The sequence below is a fragment of the Erpetoichthys calabaricus genome, chromosome 6, assembly GCF_900747795.2.
Source record: "Erpetoichthys calabaricus chromosome 6, fErpCal1.3, whole genome shotgun sequence".
NCBI lineage: Eukaryota > Metazoa > Chordata > Cladistia > Polypteriformes > Polypteridae > Erpetoichthys > Erpetoichthys calabaricus.
Window position 1 is genome coordinate 81,483,209 of NC_041399.2, and position 20,389 is coordinate 81,503,597.

The following is a 20,389-nucleotide window of genomic DNA, read 5'->3' on the forward strand; positions in this document are numbered from 1 at the left end:
CGCTCTGGAAAATCCGTGTTATATTGTTGCAGCAACATATCCTCAATCTCTGTTATTGACACACGATTGATTGAATGTTTGGGCATCTTACCACTTTGTTTTGTGAGGTCTATCTCTTTGTATGGTCCACCAACCACGCATCCAAGTGCAGTCTTCACAGCATGAGGTCCACCTCCTTGGCTAGGTATGAATCGTGACTGCTCGAAGATTTCTGGGTAGTTGATTCCTCTTAAAAGATCAACTTCAGAGTCAATATGAGTTAGACGTACCTCTTTAAGATATGCCCACTTATCGATATCTTCTTGTAGTGGAATATTTTCTCTGTCCACTGGAATGGAGACCTGTGTAAAGACCTTTGGCAAATCAATATATTCATCGTCATTGAGACCACAGACTTGCAAATCTGATAAGACAGAACATTGGGTTAGTATTTTTGAATCATCATCATAGTTACTCATAGTTTTGAGGAATACTTGTGTTCTTCTCCCTTGAAGGCTTAATAATCTCTGGAGCCTTTCAGTGCAAATGGTTACTGTGCTGCTGAGGTCTATAAATGTTGTTTCTACATACCTTTCACTTTTCTTTTACCTTAACGGGAACCACGTACAGTGCGCCCCAGTAAAGGCACAAGTCCCAGTCTTGGTTTCCCTTTCAGTAGGTGTCACTCCAACCTCTTTTGATATGCAAGATATCTGAGTGTTAAAAATAACACATCTGACATTTCATTCTTTCTTTACAGTTCTTACCAAGGTGTCCCTGCTTGAGACTACAAAAACATAAACCTTTAGATTTTAAAAAGTCAATTCTTTCTTTATGTGGCAGTTCTTTAATTGTACTACATTCAGCAAGGATATGCTGGCCATTGCAGAATACACAAGGCTTTTTAAATGCACATGTAGCATTAACAGTCTTTTTGACAGAGATTTCTTGAGTCTCCTTTTCAGCAGCATCAGAAATATTGGTGGTGAAAATACCTCCCGATCTCAGTCCGTACTTCTGAGGAGGCCTGACTTTCTCCGTTTTTTGTTTTTTCTCTATACAAGTGTAGCCTTGTGAAACGGCACTGTACAAAGGGTCTAGAAGAATTTCAGCTTCGTCACACAAAAAATTAATTAGTTCAGGTATGCCAGGTCTCGTTTCATTTTCTCTTATAAGCTTATAAGCATACCTCATCCACTCATTTCTCAGAGAGAATGGAAGTTTCTTACACACAACACGCACATTATTACTGTTATTGAATTCTCCACCGTTCCCTGCATCATTCATAGTGTTCATGCAGATTGAGAGGAAGTTAGCGTAATCTCTTAGAGCTTCCCCATCGTTTTGCTTTATTTGAGGCCATTTCAATGCTTTATTGAGATATGCGTCTGCTACGAATAACTCATTGCCATAAAATCTTTCAAGCAACATTCTGGCTTCTAAGTAGCCTGCTTCTGGTAACATTAGTGAACATCCTTTAATCATTTCTTGAGGCGAACCTCTGGTGTACTGGATCAGGTAATCTAATTTATCTTGTGAGTCTGCTAATACATCACTCACAGTGTGATCAAAGGCTCTGATGAAATTTGCATAGGCCAGTGGGTCACCTGAAAATAAAGGGACCTGTCTGTGTGGTACTTCACCACGTGGCGCTGGAGGTGGTAGAGTAGTAGCAGCAGCTATGTTTTGTTGGGTTAACAATTTAGCCATTTCAATGATTGTTTTGTGATATTCGGCTTGATTTTTTTGGCTTTCAGATTGATTCTTCTGATATTCGATTTGATTCTGCGCTAGCACGTCTAATATATCATTTTTGGAGCTCTGAGTGTCGGTTTTTGTGCCAGTTATGAATTGTTCCTGCTTTTCTACTTTTACTTTAAGTTCTGTGTAGGATACTATCAAGTGTAGATTGTTCAACCAACGCTGCTGTAGAAGATGTTGATGCAGCAGCGGTTTGCTGTTCTGATAAGCCGCATTTCTTTTTGAGAGCATAGCCTATTTTAACTGAGGCGAAGTTTGTCGTACTTTTGACTTTGTGCGATTCCGTTCTTGCAATTGCATCTCTTCGAATTGATTAACTAACTGTTTGTCAGATGTATGTGTTAACAGACTATTTGTATCTTTCAGCCATGCTGCTGTAGCGTCAATAAATTTGTTCCATTTCTTAGAGCTTTCTGCGAATGTCATTTTCTGTTTCTTACTTGCGCCTTTTTTACTCAGTGCTAATATTAGCCTTTGATGCAACTCCTCTATCTCACTGTGCGTCTCGCAAAAATTTTCAAGTCTTTCTGCTACTTCTGAATGATTTTCTGGAGTATCTTTAAGACTTTCTATTTCAGCTATAAGCACAGAAAGTTTATCTTTCCTCTGACTTATGTGACCTTTAAGATCTCCGATTACATTCTCTGGCTTCGAGTCTGTACTCAAGTCACTACTAACTTCACTGGAGTTATGCTTAGACATTGCCATGACAACAGCTCAAATGACTGACAGCTGATTCTCTTGTCAGCAACAAACGTCACAATCGGAACGTTCCTACAAAGCGGTACTTCCTTATAGCGAGGCTTCAAAAACTCAGGCAAAAGCAAAAGCAATCATCCACAAAGTCTTTTATAATATCACAGTCTCTTAAAATCTTCTTAAGTCCAGGTACAGCGACCTTGCTTTCATTTATGATAATGCAGAGGTACAAGATAAGAGCACAGTACCTCGGAATGAGGTTGACGAGTTCTGGAGCAGAAGCGTCCCCTGTCCTCCGATGGTAGATTCCAGTTCAAGTTCGAGGCCTTCAGATGGAGAGTTTTCTGATGAAAATGTAGCTGCGTTTTCCCAAAGTTTCAAAAGTTCAGCAGCTCTAACTCAAAAAATGGGATTCAACAAAGGCCTGATGCGCAGAAATGATTCCACAGACAAAATATCTTTGTTCTTTAAGTGTTTAGTTAAGTTTCAAAGTAAAACAGTTCACACAAAAAAGAAAATCAAAATAGCAAAAAAAAAAGGAAAAATTTGTAATAAGAAAAATTCAATTCTAAGCTTAATCTTGTTACATCTTAAATCGTTACTAATCGCTTATAATTTCTGAACCATTTCAAAATGTTTCTGAACCATTTCAAAGCGGTCAGAAAACTGTATGCTTATCCCATTTCTAAGTTGAAAATGGGTCTTTCAAGTCCCTGTTTACTGGGACCTGTTCTAAACACAACAAGAGCTTATTAACACACTGTTTCTCAGTTATAGCAAGAAGATTCTATCTCTTACTAACTTATAGGGGGAAAAGACTATACCATTGTCTATGACTATGGAAGAAATTACATTCTATTCAAATAAAGCAAACATTAATATGAGTTTAACTCAAAACTTTAACTTTCTAAGATTGGCTCTTACACTTTTTATGAGTACTGTACTAACGCAATTAATTGCTTCTGCATTCCAACGGATGGTACAATATTCACATTAGCAAATCTGCGGAGAGCTCCCATACCTATACAGAACGCAAACAATGTACAATAAACAGATACTTGTCCTTAATGTATTGATAATTTGCTTAAAGAAAAATATTTCAGTACTCAGTTGAATCAATTTTATATCCTGTTCCTCTCACTACTAATGCCTGATTAAAGGCAGAAGGTAGAAACTGAAGGACACAAATAAGACAAAATAAAATAATATCACCTAGACCTGGGTCTCTGTGATTCTGCAGTGCAAAATTCCCCCATTATCATAAACTGTAGATAATGAAAACTTTATTTCAGTGAAATTGTGCACATTTAATTCAGAAAGGACAGTTAGTTATTGATCCTCAGCAGAGATTGTCAGCTATTGAAAATACATAGGATTAAAACTGACAAAATAAACAATCTGAGGATTGATGACTTTGCCATGAAATGTTTTTGAAACAGATTAACTTGGTTGACAGGGGTAGCCCACACTGTCACAATTCAGCTTGGCTGATAATGAATAAAAATGAACCATGGAACCAAGAGTGGTTCCTGCCGTGAGCTTGGTGCTCCTGAGGTAATGTCTGATTTACCCTGAATTGTATTAAGCAGGTCTGAGAATTTAATGCTATGCTATTTTTCCTCTCTGGATTGATATTACATGTTTAAGTGGTAGACATGAAGAAAACATATTTGTAAACTACAGTCAAAGCATAATACTAGATCAGAAACTAAAACCTGAAATTGCATCTTTAATGGGTTCAAAACAAATACAAATTGCAATACTCAATCTAAACAATTAATTTCCCTCAGAATAAAAAAAGCTATGCCTTCTTCACTTCATTCAGAAAATCAACAGAGCAAAAAGAAAAGAATAAAAAAAAAACAGGTAAAACAAAAATGATGATCAAATGAATAAGAAAATAATGCATTTTTTCTAGGCAGCTGCAGCATGAATATTTAATCTTCTGTGTGCATGGCCAATGATGTAAGCTTGTGACAATGCAATAACCAACCAAGAAGAGACTAAATAAAATAAACATACCCCATATAATCCTTTGTGGGAGATGGCCGGCTGTTCATCCCGGCCAATACCCCCAGGCCGCTAGGGGGAGCCCTCCCTGTAGCATGGGAGTGCCCCGAAGACCAGCAGGGAATCATGGACAATGGAGTTTTTATTCCCAATCCTACTGGACACCATGGGGCCCACCAGAGGACGCTGCAGGGAGGCTCAAGGACTTATACGTGCCCTATAACCCGGAAGTACGTCATGATCACATGACCAGAAGGAACGATGTGCTTCTGGGATGAAGAAAAGGACTTTTAATCTGACCCGGAAGTGATAGCGAATCATGGACGGCAGAGTTGGAATCACGTCCGGGTCAGGGGATATAAAAGGACTGTGGGAAAGCCCAGACACTGAGCCACCCTTCCTCCCAGCTCAGCTAAGTGTCTGGGAGAGGAGGATAGAGAATATTGTATTGGTGATTGATTATTGATTTATTGTATGAGTAGTGTGGAGTGGAGGGTGCTTTGTGCACGTATTTATAATAAAAAGAAGAAAAGTTATACTTTTACCTGGTGTTTGGCGTGGTACCTGAGGGTTCAAGGGAGCACTAGCGCCCCCTACTGTTACACCTTCTTAAAGCATTGTAAAAATGGACTTCCATTAAATAAACTGAAAGTTTCATTGAGACTATATACAGAAATAACTGTTAGAAAAGTTGTTTTAGCTTTTGTGTTTTTTGTGTGCAATTATGAATGGCATCTGTAATCTTAAATTGTTTTAAAATATGATGACTAAGTCATTTACTGATTACACTTCTCCTTATGCTGTGGTAGGTGTTGAATTAATATTATTTACCTTAAAAATGGCACATTGCATTCATCTCCACATGCTGTAATTGTCTAAAATATACCACCACCAGGGGGTGGCTGAACATTTGCAGGGCACTATTAAATTAATTTTTTTCCTCAGAATTCTACACCCAACACCCCATAATGACAACGTGAAAAAAGTTTACTTGAGGTTTTTGCAAATTTATTAAAAATAAAAAAACTGAGAAAGCACATGTACATAAGTATTCACAGCGTTTGCCATGAAGCTCAAAATTGAGCTCAGGTGCATCCTGTTTCCCCTGATCATCCTTGAGATGTTTCTGCGGCTTAATTGGAGTCCACCTGTGGTAAATTCAGTTGATTGGACATGATTTGGAAAGGCACACACCTGTCTATATAAGGTCCCACAGTTGACAGTTCATGTCAGAGCACAAACCAAGCATGAAGTCAAAGGAATTGTCTGTAGACCTCCGAGACAGAATTGTCTCGAGGCACAAATCTGGGGAAGGTTACAGAAAAATTTCTGCTGCTTTGAAGGTCCCAATGAGCACAGTGGCCTCTATCATCCATAAGTGGAAGAAGTTCGAAACCACTAGGACTCTTGCTAAAGCTGGCCAGCCATCTAAACTGAGCAATTGGGGAAGAAGGGCCTTAGTCAGGGAGGTGACCAAGAACCCGATGGTCACTCTGTCAGAGCTCCAGAGGTCCTCTGTGGAGAGAAGAGAACCTTCCAGAAGGACAACCATCTCTGCAGCAATCCACCAATCAGGCCTGTATGGTAGAGTGGCCAGACGGAAGCCACCTCCCTGACTAAGGCCCTTCTCCCCCGATTGCTCAGTTTAGATGGCCGGCCAGCTCTAGGAAGAGTCCTGGTGGTTTCGAACTTCTTCCACTTACGGATGATGGAGGCCACTGTGCTCATTGGGACCTTCAAAGCAGCAGAAATTTTTCTGTAACCTTCCCCAGATTTGTGCCTTGAGACAATCCTGTCTCGAAGGTCTACAGACAATTCCTTTGACTTCATGCTTGGTTTGTGCTCTGACATGAACTGTCAACTGTGGGACCTTATATAGACAGGTGTGTGCCTTTCCAAATCATGTCCAATCAACTGAATTTACCACAGATGGACTCCAATTAAGCTGCAGAAACATCTCAAGGATGATCAGGGGAAACAGGATGCACCTCAGCTCAATTTTGAGCTTCATGGCAAAGGCTGTGAAATACTTTCCAGATGCACTGTATACTGTGTGTGTGTGTGTATATATATACAGTGGAACCTCGGTTCACGAACGTCTCGGCACACGTACAACTCGGTTTACGACCAAAAAGTTCGCCAAACTTTTGCCTCGGTTCACGACCAAACACTCGGTATACGAACAAGCCAGGTTCCCTTTCGGTTTGTTGATGTTCATTCTCTCCCTGTGCATTTCCTGTGCAGCGAGCGAGAGAGAGCGCGAGCGCGCACACACGCACGCACACACACACACACACACACACACACACAGAGAGGCAGCGCAAGAGACAGAGGGCTGTACACACACATACACAGGAGCACGCGCGAGAGAGGCGTGTGCGCACACACACAGGAGCGCTCTAGACAGACACACTGTGAGCTGCAAAGCTGATCGCACCCCCAGAGAATACAGACGCCCCTGGGAAAACCCCTAAGAAACATGGACAGACTACCTTCACATTCCTCCTTTCCCTTCTTGCCGGCTCTGTCGCGTAATATGCCTCTCGTGCGGTGCTCCGCCTTCTTAAAAAGCCTGCACGGGCTTCTTTCAGTTTGTTAAATTGGTTGCTTGCTTCTCCTTCTTTCTCTCTCAGACAATCTGTGCTCCTGGCAGAGCTGTCATCTCTGACTTGTCATGGAGCACGTTTAAACTGTTGAAAAGAGACAAATGTTTGTTTGCAGTGCTTTGAATAAAGTTCCTTTTTTTCTACAACCTCCTGTGTCTCTGTGCAAATCTGTGACCCAAGCGTGACAACACACACAGGCGCTCCAGGCTCGCAGAAGAGAGACGCACGCACACACAGGCGGGGCAGAGAGAGGCACGCTAGAGAGACACACACAGGTGCTCCAGGCTCGCAAAAGAGAGACGCACGCACACACACACAGCGATTGAGGGACGCATAAGTTAGAGAAGGCTTGTTTTTGTTTTCAGTTCTGTTTCCAGTGATCGGTTCGTAGCCTGCATTGTTGCAATGTTACTTTTCTTGGTGGTTTATTAAATTACGGATTTTTCAAAAATTTCCTTTTTTCCCCTGTGCTTAAAACTCATTAAAAAAAGTGTTTTTAGCAAGAGCGGTTCCTAGCACTATAGCGCGAACTATTGCAGTGTTAGTTTTCTCTGTTGTTAAAGGTTTTCTCAGTGTTATTCAATGTTTTTACATTTAGTTTACCATTACGCTGTGCATTCTATGGTATAATTAACTATATTTGTGCTTTAAAACTAAAAAAATGTATATATTTACATACAGTTTCTACGGTCTGGAACGGATTAATTGTATTTACATACAATCCTATGGGAGAAATTGCTTCGGTTCACGACCAACTCGGTTTACGACCAGAGTTTTGGAACGAATTATGGTCTTGAACCGAGGTTCCACTGTATATATATATATATATATATATATATATATATATATATATATATATATATATATATATAATATAGTGGTCAATAAAGGAACTGCTTAATTCCAACAACATTATAACTAAAAGCAATGTACATTAGGCCACTATGCATAGCAATAGCAAGAAAGCATTCCAAACTCAGATTGCCATCAGGCTATTTAATGAAAGTACTGCAAGGAAGGAACTCCATCCTATGGCAGGTTTGGTAGGGGACTCAGCACCTCTTTCTGGAAGCAGTGCAATTTATAGTGCACTCACTGGTGTCTTCTTGGTGCTGTGGAGGAAACCTCAGAGGAGAACAGCATCAGCTCCCCCTCACAACCAGAACCATCAGTACATACTTCAGATGAGACTGGAGAGTGGTTCACAGGTGTATACAGTATGTGTGACACACACATACATACATATATATATATATATATATATATATATATATATATATATATATATATATATATATATATATATATATATACAGGGTGTGTCAAAATTATGTTAATATTTGAATGGCGGAAACAATTTATTCACAAAACATACTTCATATGTTCAAGATGATTTACAGAAATGTCTCAACCTGTTTACCATCATGTTCAACACACACAAACCAACAAGCCACAGTGCCATTTAAAGCCCAGACACACATTTTGCAGGGAATAGATGATACCACAGTTTGTATTATGTCCTTCAGGTCATTGATATCACAAACTTTCCTGCTATACACTTGCTCTTTCCCCATACCCCACAACCAGAAATCACAGGGTGTCAAATCAGGAGAGTGTGGAGGCCATGGCAGTGGTCCACCATGACCTATCTATTGACCTGGAAAGGTGTGGTCAAGATTACAATAATCTATTAGTGTTAACATAATTTTGACTCACCCTGTGTATATACCCCTCTTAAACAGTGATACAATGGGAAACAAATACATTTTTTTTACCTCCTCTATGCTCAATCAGCTGGCTTGCTGCTGATGCTTGTGCTGTGCTGCGTGATCTGCAATTTGCGCTATGCGTCGATCATTTAAAAGCCTGTACAGCAGCTGTCCTTTTGTTTCACTTCCTTGTCTCGCGGGGCGTTAAAGTGTCTCCGAGAAAATCATGTCACGACCCAAGATTTTTTTATTATAATAGACAGATATATAGATCATTCACAATATTAAAACCACCAGCCTAATATCCAGGTCCCCTCCAAAACAGCTCCGACCCATTAAAGCATTGACTCCACAAGACCTCTGAAGGTGTACTGACTATCTAAGCACCTAAGCCCTGGAATTCAAAAGTGTATTAGTGGCAAGCTATTGCTGTTTTATAACCAGTTATGGGTTCCTGGTATATCTTCAGTGCAGTTGCACATGTCGTAGGATTGTCTTCTGTATCTAAACTGTTAACCTATGGAACTTTGTTCTTTTCTGTTTTATGTATATTCCACAGTGCAGTAGTGGAAAGTAACCTTTTGTTAAATTATTTTCCATCTTATATAGCCTATTGTCTTAATCATGCATACAATAATTTAAACGTGACATTCATCTCATACAACAAATCATGAGATGGCTTTTTTGGGTCTTTATATAGCTCAGGATGCACAATTTGGTTTTTGCTAAGCCACCTTTAGACATAGTAAAAGCAGTTTTATCTGCAATAAATCATATATCAGGTTGGTTGTAAGGTCATGCACAGCTGGTGACTCAGTGAGAAAATTTAATTTTAGCAAACAATACAGTCCAATAAATGACAAAAGAAGAAAGGGCATAAAGTGGAGAGAATGAATGGCCATAATCAATAGTCATATTTCATTTTTTTTATCATATTGTGGATTCTAAGACCTTTGGAAACAATATTTATATCATACTGAAATTGTAGGTTAAATGATGTTATATTTTATTATTAGTAGTAGTAATTGATTTTCCCATTTCACTCTGATTAAATATATCTATTATATTTTCCAATTATAATAATCAATTAAATGTGCAAAAAAACATTTGAAAGAGAAATCAAAAGAAAAAAGTCAATGATAGGGCCTTCAGTATTTTCACTTATAAATAAATTGCCTGGTGGTGCAATTGTTAGAGCTGCAGCATCACAGATAAAGCATCCTGAGTTTGAATACTGCACTCAGTTTTTGGTGTGTGTGTATGTTTGGAATCAGGTGTTAACGCTGTATCTTTGTGGGCTTTTCTCTGGGTACGATGGTTTTCCTCTCACATCCCCAAAAATGTGGAGGGAAGGTTAAGTGAGTGTGTGCGGGAGAGGGCTTGATGATGGACTGGCACTCCGGGATGTTCCTTGCATTGTTGTGAATGCTGTTGGAACAGGCTCAGGTGCTAAGTGAATAGGCAGGTTCTGAAATGGTTACATCAAATACAAATGTTAGTTACCCTTTAAAAGGTAAAACAATATAAAATTTACCCCCTGGAACTTAAGATTGCGATTAAGTAGGTCTAGAAATGTTACAATGTGTATTTATGCACACATATTGGCAGGCAGTGATGTAGGAGGTAAAGCAATGGACTTTAAACCCAAGGATGCTGGCTCAGTTCCTGCTTATGACTCACTGTGTGACCGGGAGCAAATCACTTAACCTGCCTGTGCTCTAATTATAAAAACAGCTATAGTATAACTGTAACTTTTAAGTGTTCATCAATAAAGGCATCAGTCAAATACACCTATATATACTGTATATACTGTGCATATATATATATATATATATATATATATATATATATATATATATATATATATATATATATATACGTGTGTGTGTGTGTGTGTATACAGTATATAAAAATAGAAACTTCTTATTAACTATATATAGAAATCTGAGCTGTTAAGGTGGTTGACAGAGTACAAAGAATGCAATTTCTACTGGGACTTTCTTGGGCAGCTTAAGTCACTTGAGAGAGTTAGAGTAACTGTTGGAACAGTATTCTGTCACATTAAAATAATTCATCAAATATGTCATATCCCTTAACTAAGTTGTGTGATCAGCTTTCACACAATATGACCTCCTATTTAAATAGAATAATTTAAAATAGAAACTGACCTTAAACGTCAAAGAGTGGCAAATGAATTAGACAGATGCAGAGGATTAAACCAATTCGTTTTCCCTGATGGCTCTTTTAAAGCTATCTTCTAGTGATTACTGTCTGGTCCTAAAGGACAATTAATTTCTAGCTTGGAAAACTGCTTATAATATAGGCTGTCCCCATTCTGCAAGGCCAAGATGTTTTCCTGTACTCATTTCTATTACTTAGGTGATTGCTGCTTTAGCCCTTCAATTCATATTCATCAGAGGTGAGATGAAGAATTTAAGTATGTACATTGAGTATGAGTTAGTATTCAATTTGATTATGGGAATGGCTTAAAAAGGAGTCAGCTCACAGGAATAGTGTTTTTTTTATTACCAGGTAAAATAGCCACTAAAATAGCCATAATATCATTCAATTTATTACAAATCACTATTATTTGTTTTTCTTCAGATAAGGGAAATGCTAAAATAACTAATCCGCACATTCATGATGAATACTTTCAAACATTAGTCAAACAGAGTATTTAATTGTATATAGCATATTGGAAAGTATGCTGTTCAACTGTGGCCTGTTAAATTCATTGCCAACTGCACAGCATTAATGCAAATAGCCTGCTCCTCCAATCACGTGGCTGCCACTCAATGTAAGCAGCAAGTCAATGCAGTCAGAAGGTTTAGTTGTTGTTTGACAGCATGCAATTAATCAGTTTAATTGATAAATACAGCTTTGTGTGATCAGAATTTGAATGGAACTTAATTATGGCATTGTAAACTGAGTTCTGAGACTTTTCAGTTAATAAAGAGAGACATTTTGAGGTATGTACACTAACTAATCGTGGAGACTTGTTGCATGTTGATTAACACATGCAAGTAAGAATTTCACTGAACTCTGCATACATAGCAATGAAACTATAAACCTGTCTTCAGTATATATGTATACATTCAATATAAAATGAATGTTCAGTACAAAAAACATGATTTGATAGGTAGGATTTAGCTTCCTTTAGTTAGGAAAGAGATTTCTTAGTACAGAGGCTAGACATCTTAATACTTGCAACGTATATTCATCTAGGACAACAAATTGAAGGTCTTCCTGGTGCACGTGTTTAAAATATTTCACATTACACTCCTTTTAAGAATACTGTATAAGTCCAAGGCTTTAAAAAATATTAACTAATTATTATCATTGGCTATCATTTAGCTTACTGTTAGTTGACTTTTGTATTCTTTTTCTAATTGCTTCAATCAGCACCAAATATATATTTAACTTTGTACAACCCAGGCCCAGATTCTTTCTTGGCAGCATCAGGAGCCATGACAGTGGACTCACTTATGTACACACTGACAACCACTCAAACAGAGTCTGTTTGGAGTAGCAGATTAGCCTAATGTTAATTTCTTTAGAATCTGGGAGAAAACAAATATATAACTTAAAAGAATTACTTATTAGGAATTTAAACTTATACTATTTCAAATAACAGGTTGATTTGGATTTACAATAACCAACAGAACTAAGTTGTTAGACTGTGGCCTACAACACTTCAGACTTAAATGAAGTACAGTGGCGTAGCTCGAGTTTGTGCTGCTTGTGGCAGGGCAGTGCTTCAATTTGCCGCCCTCCAACATATCTGAATATGTTAACCTATTTAAATAGAAAATTAAAATGACGTATGGAGAAAAATTAAGATAAATTTTGCATAGATTTATTCATATATAAGAAACAGCAATAATTTCCATCCATCCATTATCCAACCCGCTATATCTTAACTATAGGGTCACGGGGATCTGCTGGAGCCAATCCCAGCCAACACAGGGCGCAAGGCAGGAAACAAACCCCGGGCAGGGTGCCAGCCCACCACAGGGCACACACACACCCACCCACACACCAAGCACACACTAGGCACAATTTAGAATCGCTAATGCACCTAACCTGCACATCTCCCAAACCGGAGCACCCAGAGGAAACCCACGCAGACACCGGGAAGTGCAATAATTTTTCACATATAATTATTTATAAGCATCAACTAGACAAGAATATAGTATAGATGCACTAATAAGCCATGTTCTAATTATTAGTTTAATATAACTACGCTGTGAAAATCAGAACCAGTGTAGTGTACAAGTGATAGGTGGGGATGTTTTACAGAGCAAGAACGCATTCGGATTGATAACGAAACGAAATTATAAATTGTAAATTAGTTGTTTATCTTCCTAGACATTATTATTGGTGTAATGTTTATGTTTATTTTTGCTATTGCTTCATAAATTTCAACTGTGCTGTCTGATCACGTCACAGAAGGACAGTCTGAAAATTAATTTTGAAGCATTCGTGGATAAAAATCAGAAAATTTTACTTTTTGCATTCATGAGTAATATTTTTCCGAACCCTGCTGCTTACACATGAATTGTACTGAGCCTTTTGGCCAATAATTCTGCCCCCAAAAATGACCACCCCCTCCACCCGCCACTAGCTACGCCACTGATGAAGTATAACATACATCATTAATATTATGAGTACTCACATTTAATATAACATTATGAGTCTTACACTTTGCTTGAACAAAACTGTAAAAATAGGTAAATTATTTCTAACAAATTGCACAGAATTTTTTTTATTCATCACGGACCTTCAGTTATATTAACAGCAACAGTTACATTGATTAAAATTTAATTAATGATTCATCATCAAACACCCTTAATCCAATTCAGGGTCTATTCAGTCCACTGCAGAGCACACTTAAAAGCACAAAAGAAGTCAGTCAAACAAGGGGCCAATTAAATTAACGTGAATGTCTTAGGGGTGCACTGTAATGGGAAATAGGAGCACCTACCAGAAAACAGACAGAGAAAAGGTATTCCTGGGATTTAGTAAGTGTGATGTTGCCACACCAGCCACTGCAACACCATGTTGCCCAATCAGAAAATAATCACTCAGAATTTAAACAATGTTGGAAATGTGTCTCCTTTCGAACCTTTTAATGAAGCTGGCAGTTCACTGGAAAAATAGTAATTGCTGTACAGTGTAAAATTTAATATGCAACATAAATAATAAATGAAAAAAATCCAAAAACGTTATGTACCAAATTGACATAATATCAAGGTTGTGATTCTCAAGAATTAATTATGTGCATGCAGTTGTTGTAAAAAAAATAAATAAAAATAATATAACAGTAAAAAGCCACAAATGCTTGAGACAGGGACTGCAGTCTCTGTCACACCTCCACAGTATTAAGGCCGTCAAGAGTAATTTCCCCGGTGACCTGCACAGTCAACACATGTGAGTGATGCTCAGTCATTACAATCTGAGCTGCTACCATCAAGTCCTAGTTTTTAAGGTAAAAGGTGACTGATTTAATTTACCTTGTCACACAGCACAATACTTGTGTGAACCTGATAATATTTAATGAAATAGAGTGTTCAAAGAAAAAAAAGACTGGTTAAATGTGACAGCAATTAAATGCTGAGAATTGCTGCATCAATGTAACAGCAATTAAAGGAAGCACTGAGACAAGACTTGTTTTAAGCAACCCCTCAATAAACAGGAATGACTAATGTGCCTTTCAAACATTTTAAAAATGATTAAACTGTTGAATCGTTTTAATCCTGCGAAAGTTTCAGTCAGTATTGCATGGATATATTACCTTTCAAATAACTTAAAACTAGCAGTTTTGTTAAACAGACGAGAGGGGTACATTTAGCGTTAGATGGCCCTACTCTATGTGTGTGTCTGTGTGTTCACACTTCAATGGATTGGTGCCCTGTCCAGGGACTGTTACTGCCTTAGGCCCTGTGATTACTGCTTCCCCATGACCCTGCTCAGGATAAAGCAGGTTTGGAAAATGAATAGATGGATGGGTGGATGGAAGATTATGTGAAATTATGGAAATTATGTACCATGCTGCCTCCTTTGTTTATTGATTCAAAGGCAGGTGTCCCAAATGTCCACATGACCACCATCTTCTACGATTTCTTCCATGTGAAATCTGAAAACCATATGGACTGATTTAGAACATCTGCATTAGGTAGATGCCCAGTGGGGGCTGGGAAGTCTTTTGGTCCTGGAACCCCAGCAGATTTTGTTGTTTTTTTCTCCAACCTAACTGTTTTTTTCTTCTCTCTTTTGGGCCATTCAACCATACATTTTTCTTTGTTACATACTGTATAACATTATTACATAATCGTGTTTGTTTATGTTTTATATTAACTTCCCTTTATTTAATTTTGTAAAGCACTTTGAGCTACAGTACATTGTTTGTATGAAAATGTGCTATAAAAATAAATGTTGTCGTTGATATGGACATTGCATCTGCTGGACATTTCAACAGTAGTACTAATGACAGAAACAGTCTCTCAGATAGACCAGTCTGACGTGTTGGCCCTGTTCTAGTGTGGTGACTCAAGGGTGACCAGATCTCAGTTCGTCATCTGTGTGAACAACCTGCTGAGATCTTGCCCACTGTTAAGGTATAGCCAGGGTTGTTGACCTGGTTCAAGCTTATTTTTTGCTAATTTCATTTTTTGGTATAATTTACATATAATTATGTATGTTAACATTAGCAATTATGTATTTGGTATTTTTCTGTTATATTTATGTAATATTGTGTTATTTATTAATAATTTTGCAGTTTTGTATTAAGAATATATAGTATGTAGTTTTTGCTTTGTTCTTACCACACTCTAAGTTAGCAGCTTTGAGGCCCCGAGATAATTTGTGCTTACTGTTTTGTGGGCTACTTTGTCAGCCTGATCTAAAGGCAGCATTACAGGCTTTTAACAGTTGTCACACATGTGCGACTAGGAAGATGTTGTATGGACCAAGTAAAGGTAATTCCACGCCAGGCTAGGGGGTGGTGGGGTGCACTAAACCTTCTCTTGTTATCTCTACAGACCAGCCACAGGAAAACCTGTCTGATTTAGAACAGAAGACATCACTTCCGGTTCCAGCACCCAGAAAAATAGCACTTCCGGTTCCGGCACCTACTCTGACTAATGAAGATCATCACTTCCGGTTCCCTTACATCACTTCCTGTCCTATCCCTTAAAACCGCCATCTTGACAAACCATAGTCAGTTCTGTTTTGGACCCGGTATAGAGAACATCTCTGTATTTAAAAGACTCTTTTGCAGCCGTGATTAATATATGGGTGGCTGCCCCAAACCTTTTTAAGTGTGTCGAGTCTATTAATTTTATACAGTGCACATACCTCCAATGCCACCCATGGTTTTTGATTTGCATTTGCATTTTTCTGATGGTCTTTGAGACAGTTACATCATCTATGCACTTGTGTAGCAAGTAACTGATGGCATATACTCCTCTAAGTTGATCTCAGAGTGATAAGTGGCAGCTACTTTAAACATAGGCCAGTCCATGTGATCCAAACTGTCGTGAATCGCTTTGGCCACTCCTCTGTTTGCAAGTTGTTCTGGACTGTTGAAGTAGCATGATGGAAACATAATCAATTTGGAAACAAAAAGCGGCTGCATGAATTATTACAAGAGCAAAAAAATACGAACACATAACTCTTGTTCTTAAATCCTTACACTGGCTCCCGGTTAAGTTTAGGGCAGATTTCAAAATCCTCCTTTTAACATATAAAGCATTAAATGGCCAAGGTCTGGCTTACTTGTCAGAACTTATCATGACTTACAAACCAGAGCGCACATTAAGATCTCAAGATGCCGGTCTGCTTATGATTCCAAGGATTAATAAAATAACAATGGGAGGTCGAGCTTTTAGTTACAAGGCCCCTAAACTGTGGAATGGTCTGCCTGCTACTATAAGAGATGCCCCTTTGGTCTCAGCTTTTAAATCCCAGCTGAAGACTCACTACTTCAATTTAGCATATCCTGACTGGAGCTGCTGATTAACTGTACAGACTGCATCTCTGTTGTTAGTCATTAGCACTAAAACATAAGTAACATGATAGTTATAATTGGATACTAACCCTCACCTATTCTGTTTTTCTTCTCGGTACTCAAATGTGGCACCCACCTGTCAAGTTGTTTTGCCTGCCTAAGGTAAAGTCATCCCTGATGGAGGATCTCAGGAATTGTGGAAAGTAGGGGTTGTTTCATCGGATTGGCTGGCCCAGTACTGTTTCAGCCATGGAATGGCCAAATGGGGGAGGCAGTTTGATGGATGAGGTCTCCAGGACTCCAAATCTTCTTATGTAATATCATCTACTGTTAAATTCTGCTCCGTACTTATAAAATATTTATTTTAATACTGTATTGAGGATTTGTTCTGTTCTGTGTATTGTATTGTATTGTATTGACCCCCTTCGTTTGACACCCACTGCACGCCCAACCTCCCTGGAAAGGGATCTCTCTTTGAACTGCCTTTCCCAAGGTTTCTTCCATTTTTCCCTACTAGGTTGTTTTTGGGAGTTTTCCTTGTCTTCTTAGAGAGTCAAGGCTCCGGGGCTGTCAAGAGGCAGGGCCTGTTAAAGCCCATTGCGGCACTTCTTGTGTGATTTTGTGCCATACAAAATAACTTGTATTGTATTGTATAATCAGAAAGACCAAGATATGGCTGGGTTACAGCTTTATAAGCATTGCAAGAGTTTATAAAAACAAGGTCAAGTATGTTATCACCCTTGGCTGGAAAATTGCACATGTTGACAAAAGTTGGAGAGAACAGTCTTCAAATTCATGGGGCTAAAATCTCCAGTCACAATAACAAAACCACCAGGATACCCGGTTTACAGATCTGTAACAATTCTGTAATGTACATTTGGCATTTTTGTAGAATTAACCCCCAGAGAGATGTAGGTAGCCAGTAACAGTAAACTCCAGTGGCTTGTAAAAAGGACGGCACTTTACAATTAGACATTCCAGCACTGGAGACCAGTCGCATGACTCTGCTGTAGCATTTCTGCACTGCTTGTTGTTGACATAAACACACAGAGCGCCTCTGTGCACCCCACTGGTTGCTGAAACAAATCAGTCTGCTCAGAAAGTGGTCAGTCCGTCTAGCTGAATGGTCGTGCTTTTATGCAGCTACGTTTCAGTAAAAGTAAAAACAGAACAGTCCCTTCATTTCTCACTGGGTTATCCATTGAAGCTTGAGGTGATCCAACGTTTTGTCAAGTGAGTGAACTTTTGAAAGAAGGATAGAAGGAAGCACTGGCCTGATTGGATGTTTCCCTATCAAATGTGGACACCAGCTCATTTACCTCGCTTCTGTTTCCGTTGGCAGTGATTCATTCTTTAAATAGCTGATGTATGTGAAGCCATAGTGTCGCTGCCTAATCTTCACTGAATGGCAAGTCTGTTTAACTGCTACCTTAATGCTGCGGTAACGTGGTATGCTGAACAGCAATTACTGTTGTAAAGCTGCATATGGAGATGGTAGGTTTTCCAGATAATATATGCAGCACAATCTACACGAGAGACAACTAATTTCACACCATTTTTGTTTTTGTTTTTACCTGGAGCAGTGTCTGCACTGTGCTAACCATCTTTCTGAAAAGACACACAACAATAAAAACACCTATTTTAGATCAATAAATCAATTTTTTAACATGAAAGGTGAGCCCCATTTCTCAGGAATTAAATTTTGAGGATACACTTAAATAATTGCACATCTGAATAAAGTATACATTCATAGTAAAAAAAATTAAATGGATTTTCTCCTTGCCCTCAGATAATACTCTGCCTACTGTATGGAATTATACAATGTTGATACTTGTCTAATGTGTTCATTTATCAGTATAAGCCTGTCAGTAACAGGCCAAACAGCTTGGCCTTAGTGCATGAATCATTAAAATTATCTGTCATAGCCGGATAACATAACACTAGTTAATTCATGTTATCTACAGATGTTGCAGCTCATCCGTGTGTGGAAAGTTTAAGTAACCTACCTTTAATAAATGAAAATAAACCAATTTACACTATCAGTAGGTGTCTTATGTTAAGTTTTCACATTAACGTTAAAAGCAGGAAACAAATCAGTACCTTGAAAGTACAATGTATGAGTACCCTTTTTGTACTGTAAAAAGGAAAATTAACCTACAGTTCTATGTTCCTTTCAGTTTTCTTGGAATTTAATTAAAGCAAACCCTGAGCCCCCTTTTCTGCCTGAATGTAAGGTGAATGCTGCATAGTTCTCTGCAGCGGCATGATCTAACTGTAAATAATATTTAGATATCTTGAAATACAATAATATATAGTCATTTCAAAATATCTTAAATTCCATCCATCCATCCATTTTCCAACCCACTGAATCCGAACACATGGTCACGGGGGTCTGCTGGAGCCAATCCCAGCCAACACAGGGCACAAGGCAGGAACCAATCCCAGGCAGGGTACCAACCCACCACAGATATCTTAAAATGCATTTTGGAACATCTTTCACTGTTATTTTGGCTTGCTGTAGAAGCGTCATTTTTTTTTCCTGAAACTGTTCTCTTCATATTCACATAGATTTATGACAGGTTATATGATTTCTTTACACAATTCAAAAACAAATGGTTGAGTGAAACTGTCCCACACTCAGACCATAGTGGAAACAAATGTTTTGCCTACCTGTCAAACTATATTATCCTAATTCCCTAGCAGCAATATTTGTTGGACAGGAAAATAGTGTTTGCTCATCTTTTTATCTCATTCAGTTTTTAAAAAAAATCCAAATCTACTCACTGTAATACAATGGGGAAAAAGGTTGTCCTTTTCTATTTATTTGAAAAAAAAATCTAATGTTTCATTTGACAAATATCCCAAAGCTTCTGTAGAATTTGGGAACAATTTATTAATGTTGTCCTCAAGTAAGCATGCTGGGTCCCTGTTTACTTTCACATGCTTCGTTATCTGTAATTGAGTCATATTTTTTCATAGCATTTCTGGTGTGTTAGGGATGTCGCTGAATTTGATATGAAATATTTCATAAATGCATGCTCATTTGTTCAGTTTCATGCTAACTATTGTGACACTAGAGGGCACTGTGGCTCCTCTAACCCGATAGACAAACTTTCAGGACACCAGGTAAAAGTACAAAAAGATTTTTTAATTCTATCCTTTTCTGTAATAGTGCCTCTAAGCACCCCAACCGTCATACACAGGCAAGCAATACTAATAATTACAATAATAAGTACAATAACCATACTCAGTTCTCTCCTCCACACCTCCCACCAAGCTCTGTCATCTACCTCTCAGCACTGGATCGCTTGCTGGGATCCCAACAGTCCTTTATATAGTCCTTGACCCGGAATTGCTTCCATTCTTCCTCCCACGTGACTTGCCAGCACTTCCGGGTCAGATGGAGGGCTTGAGTTTTCTTCAGCCCGGAAGTACTTCAGGGCTTCTGTCCCCCTGACTTGGGAGTACTTCCAGGCTATACGGAAAGTGAAAATCCCCCGGTCTCCCTGCAGTGTCTCCTGGCAGCACCCACGGTACCCAGCAGAACTGTGAGACCAAACTCCAAATCCCATGGTGCCCTGTGGGAATCTGGAGCACCGCTAAGCTGCAGGGAAACT